The sequence below is a fragment of the Lactuca serriola genome, chromosome 8 (assembly GCF_051521515.1).
Source record: "Lactuca serriola cultivar US96UC23 chromosome 8, Lser_US96UC23_V15, whole genome shotgun sequence".
Taxonomy (NCBI): domain Eukaryota; kingdom Viridiplantae; phylum Streptophyta; class Magnoliopsida; order Asterales; family Asteraceae; genus Lactuca; species Lactuca serriola.
Window position 1 is genome coordinate 45,729,281 of NC_136415.1, and position 6,291 is coordinate 45,735,571.

Here is a 6,291-nt window from a genome sequence, read left to right on the forward strand (position 1 = left end):
ATCTAACAAGGAAACCTAATTTGGATGCTTAAGCCCTAAGCAACCCATGGACTCCTTTCCTTAAGGCCTTGGACGATTTCTAATGGGTTTCCCCATAGAATTCGTCCACCTTATAATATAAGGCAATCCATAGCCCAATTGCAATTATCTTATAATTACAATTCCAGTCCCTTAAGTTTAATTAATCTCTTTTAGTCATAAACTTAATTCTTATTAAATCTTGACTAATATTAATTAAACAATATGATTTCTCCTTTAATATATTATTCCCATAATATATTAATAAATCATATTTAATCCTTTCTCTCCATAATTCATCCTATCAAGTTGCTTTGGTGAAGGCAACCCAAATGGACCATGCACCATCGGGTCAAGTACATACCAAAATAGTTATGGACTTAGACACTAATCCAACAGTATGCACTGTATCTTGCTGTCCATAGCCTCTTTCCATTTGGCAGACTCAGGGCCTGCCATGGCTTTCGTGTAGCTGTTAGGTTCATCCAGACTTACCAGTGTATTATCACTGATAAGTGTATCACCTTCCTCAGTAATATGGAAAACATAGTAATCCTCATGTGCATTCCTAACTCTCGTGGAACACCTTAGAGGTACAGACTCGTCAGTCGGATCAACAGGAGTTTCCTCCTCAGGTTGATCGCTAGGGTTTGAGGATCCTTCACCACTTTACTCTTGAATTTCTTCAAGGTCAATTTGTCTCCCACTGTTTCCTTGGCTTATGAACTTTCTCTCGTGAAAGACCCTTCTCCTTGCTACAAAGACCACATTATCAATGAGTCTGTAGAAGAGATAACCAAAGGATTTATATGGGTAGCCGATGAAAATACACCTCTCACTTCAAGGTTCGAGCTTATCGTGAGTCTCTCACCTCACGAATGCCTCGCAACCCAAAATCTTAATGTGGTTCAGATTGGGAACTTTTCCAGTCCACATCTCGTGAGGTGTTTTGGCAACTTTCTGGTAGAGACTAGATTAAGAATATGGGCGACAGTCTCTAAGGCATACCCCTAAAATGAGATTGGTAGTAAAGATCGATTCATCATGGAACAAACCATATCCAACAAGGTTCGATTACGTGTCTTAGCCACACCATTAAGCTGAGGTGTTCTGGAAGGTGTCAATTGTGAGACAATCTCACATTCCGTAGGATAGTCAAGGAACTCTGTACTAAGATACTCTCCACCTCGATCGGATCGAAGCATCTTAATGTTCCTGCCCAACTGATTCTCCACTTCCTGTTTAAACTCCTTGAACTTTTCAAAGGTTTCTGGCTTATGCTTGATTAAGTAGACATATCCATATCTACTATAATCATCAGCAAAAGTCACACAGAAGCGGTTAGCATCCCTTGTGGCGGTTCTGAAGGGTCCACACACATCAGTATGTATGAGATCCTACAAACCCTCATCCCTAGCACAAGAACCAATGAAAGGTGATTTTGTCATTTTTCCAAGTAAACAAGATTCATAACTAGCATCCGACTTTAGGTCAAATGACTCCAAGACTCCATCATTTTGGAGTTTGCTTATGCGTTTCTTTCTTACATGTCCAAGACGACAATGCCATAATGATGCTTTATCCAAGCTAGTGAAAGAATCGATACACAACACATTATTTCCTAGGTTATCTACAACCGACACAATTTCATACACACCATCACAAGGTAATGCTTTAAAATAAAGAACATTATTAAAGAAAGCATTAATACCACCGCATTCATTATCAAACAAAAAGGTAAACCCTTGTTTGTACAAACCATGAAAGGAAATAATATTTCTCGCTATTTCAGACGAGTAACAACATTTCTTCAAATCTAATGTTAACCCACTACTTAGAAACAAAGAATAAACTCTAATCTTGGTGACAGGTGAAGCTTTCCTATCCCCTATGATTAAGTTTATCTTTCTATGCTCCACATTCTCACTTCTTCTTAGTCCCTGCAAATCAGAATATATTTGAATACCACAACCTGTATCAAGGACCCAAGAATTAGAATAGGGCGAGTTATTAGACAATATAGTGTAAATACCTGCATTGTTTGGTTTTACTTTCCCATCCTTAACATCTTGCAAGTACTCTAGGCAGTTTCGCTTCTAGTGCGCCTTTTCATGGCAATAGAAGCATTCGGCCTCTTTAGGGTTGGCAGAAGGAGTGACAGAACCACTTTGGTTCTACTTGAAGAGGAGCCATCAAGAGACTTTCCCTTGGTACCCTTCGAAGGGCCCTTCCTCTTCTTCCCTTTACCTTGCCCGATAGCCAGAACAGGGGCAACGGTAGGAGTAGGAGTGGTAACAACCGATTTACTTTTAAGACCACTTTCGTCGGTCTTCAAAAGTCCTTGAAGTTTGTTGAGCGTGACCTCCTCCTTGTTCATGTGATAGGTCATTCTGAATTGATCATAACAAGGAGGTAAGGAGTGCAATATGATATCAATTGCCAACTCCTCAGGGAAGTTCACATTCAATTTCAGTAAACGGTCCATGAATCTTTGCATTTTCTGCATGTGGCCCGTGATGGGCTCACCATCCTTCATTCGGGTTGTTATCATGGAGGAGATGATTTCATACCGCTCTTGACGAGCACTCTAATGGTATTTGTCCATCAAGTCCTGGTGCATCTCAAAAGGGTAATAATCCTCATAGGACTTTTGAAGCTCGACTGTCATCGTAGACAACATGATACATGCCACTTTGGTAGCATCTCTCTCATGTGCCCTAAAGTCAGCGATCACCTCGGGAGTAGCAGTAGACTCATCAAGATCCTTAAGCTCCTTGTCGAGGACATATTCCTTTTCCTCATAGCGCGTGACCATCCTGATGTTCTTGATCCAATCATTGAAGTTGGATCCATCGAAGATGACTCTCCCACAAAGGTTCATGAGAGAGAAGGAGCCGATAGGGTTTGAGCCAGAAGCAGCATTGTTGGAAGACATATGGAAAAGAAGAAAGACAAGTTTAGATTAGATATAAATATAGTCCTTAATAAGACACCCAAATGTAATATTAAGGCTAGGACCCAACACAATATTTTATAACTTAGAAGAGGGATGCCGTCATCCAAGCTATAAAATATTTAAAGGTAGGTGAATGACGATTTACCAATTTCCACCATGAAAACGAAATGTATTATTAGGTTTTAATTGGTTTTGAAACTCCTAGATTCTTTTGAAATTCATTGAACTTTTCAATGGCATGTTTCAATCTCGAATGTTCCCTTCAAGTTTTGTGACTGGGATACCGAGGATCACATAACAAGGTGTGAATAACCATGCAAATTACTTGGTACTCTTAGTGTTTATTACCTAACCAATGTACTGGTTAACCACATGCGCTCCACCAATCTATGATAAACCTTAAGCCACCCTTTGTGTATCTTGTTAAATCCAAGTTAGTGTGTCGGTTAACCACACACACTCCACTAACGAATTAAGCAAAGTGCAAAGTGTAATTTCATGGGTTGGCACCAAATTCACATTTTCCAAAAGTAACTAAGATTGAGAATTTAATAAACATTTAGTTATTTTATAATCATTATACTATTAATGAGGATTAAAGTCATTGTCCTACCCGTTCGGCTAACGACCCTCCACTAGTCAAGGAAGCGATGGGTGAGAGTGGACACCCATTAAGTTGCCATTTTATAGGCAACAACCTTATACCCCCCTCATAGATTCCAACAATTTCCTTTTATTTATTCATCAAATGATTACAATTGTTGATAAATGTCATCAATACATCTTATTAATGTCTATCAGTAAATACACGCTTTGCATTCTTCATGGTACATATTTGACAACCTTAACTTTTATAACTAAAAAAACTCAAACAAAATACAAGCAATAAATGAGTCAACATCATGAATTAAGGTGGGGAGTTGAACTACAATTTAATGGCAAATGTCCACATTATTTCTACAAATTCTTTAACTGTTTAATAATTAATGATGCAATTTATAATTATTCCCATTTCCTACCTAGAAAATACTATGGTTCTATCCGGTATCCACTTGTTATATAAATACTGAACCCATGATGAAACGAAATGTAGTTCCTAGTGATTTTACAACATCCACAAAATGAAGAAGGTTATCTTGATATGCTTCCTACTCATGGTTTGTGTGTCTGGATCAGGTTCGAAACTGGCCACCCTTTTAACTTGAAATCATAGATACATGTATCATTTTTCCGAATCCTTGTATTTATATTTTTTTTATTATGATGAGGTTTTTCAGGAATTCCATCCAAGCCTAAAGACACCCCAAATCCCCCAATTGGTACTTTAGTTACATGTACGAAATCCGCTGATTGTACATCTTATTGTACGTGTGATAAGAGCAAACAACTTTGTATAAATAAGAATTGTTATTGTAGTGACAAAAAATGCTAAGTCTACCGGTGAGATATCACTGGCAATGAATGCATTTAGCCAATATAAATAAATGTTATAAATTTAGATGTGCTATCTATCTAGAACTTAAGCATTCAATCACAAGTTGCAAGAACTGTGTCTTCTTCTTACCACTTAACTAATAACATTTAATGTTCAACATAGATTTATTTATAAACATAAAAGTGGTTTTGATGTACGCTTTATTGAATATACCAAGTCCGTTGCATGTGAATAAATATATGGCATGAAAAGAATATTGATAAATATATATTGTTAAAAGAGTTATTAATTGTAAAATATAAATTATTATATTAATTTAAAACATTATCATCATTTTAAATATTATTGAAATTAACCGATAAGAAAGTAGTTGTTAAAAGTTAAAAGAAAGGTTGTCAAAATCGCGATCTTAATCGTAGGATCGTACTATCCTATGATCGCAGGTATAAAACAAATCAAATCGTAGATCGTATATAGATCGTATTTAGGTAGGATTGCAAGTAAGATCCTAGGATCGTAGAATCGGGATATGATCCGATCCCACCCTCCCTTGATTTATTTTTGAAAAAATATTTTTAAGAAATCAAAAATAAAAAAAAAAAAAATTTACCACTTTATTTACTTTTACTCTTTCCCGGCTTACCGTTCAACATTTTATTTTTGTCATGACTAATATTTATATGTTTTTATAGATTTTGAACGGAAAACTAAATATTGGAGATATTTTAAAATTTTAAACTTATAAGTTAAAATTATGTTTTTTTGTGGATCTTAAGATCCCGATTCCGATCTTATAAACTCAAAAACAATCTTACATAAGATCCTAATCTTGACAACCTTAGTTAAAAGTTTGTATTATTCAAATAATAGTTTAAGGTAATTAACAATATACAAATAGAGTCTTTCAAAAAAACATATAAAAATAGATTTAATGATTAAAAGTCTCACGTTTCAATTAAACAAATTTTGTTGAATATATTAATTTATATCAAAACTAACTCATAACCTTCACAGTAAATCTTATTTAGAGTAAATTACACGAATGGTTCCTATGGTTTAGGGTAATTTGTACGTTTGGTCCGTAACTTGGAAGGTCCCTGCTGTTTGTTTTTTGTTACACGTTTGGTCCCTGTCTTTCCTAAAAAAACTATTTTCCCCTTGATTTTTTAAAATATTTAAATAAACACACCCCAACCCCAACCCTACTCACCTTACCTTACCTATCCCATAATTTTTTTTCTATTTAAATAATAGTTTCTTTAGGTAAGACAGACACCAATCGCGTAACAAAAACAAACAGTAGGGACCAAGCGCATATCAAAAACAAACAGTAGGGACTTTCCAAGTTAAAAAAATAAGTTAGGGACCAAACGTGCAAATTACCCCAAACCATAGGGACCATTCATGTAATTTACTCTATTATTTATAAGATATATTTTGTATATATACGATTTAAACAATAAATAATTTGTACAACCACATAAGCTCAAATAACATTAAAAATCATATAAAATATATAAGTTTTTTTTTTTATTAAGTATATATATATATATATATATATATATATATATATATATATATATATATATATAGGTTATAATGTGGATAGACAACTATTATGTGGACGTGCGGATAATGTTATTTTATGAAAATTACTAAAAGAATATATTGTTTAGTAATGTGAATACGTTCAAGCTCACATAACTATTGTTATTTTAATGGATTCTCACCAATTCTAATTCATTTTTATTCTCATTCATCGTTTTTTATTTATTTTAATTCTTACAAAATACGACTCAATAAACATCCTGATAACATTCTGACAGAATGAGAATAATTAAAAAAATGTATAATAAACTTATAGACGATTTAATTAGTGAAA

At 34.5% G+C, this 6,291-nt stretch overlaps 1 long non-coding RNA gene across 1 annotated transcript; it reads left to right on the plus strand.

Moving 5' to 3' along the window:
* Positions 1-4,021: 4,021 nt before the first annotated feature.
* LOC145070228 (uncharacterized) lies at positions 4,022-4,472 on the plus strand. Its single transcript, XR_013689867.1, has 2 exons — positions 4,022-4,150; positions 4,252-4,472. It is a non-coding gene; the product is annotated as an uncharacterized LOC145070228 (long non-coding RNA).
* The last annotated feature ends 1,819 nt before the right edge of the window (positions 4,473-6,291 follow it).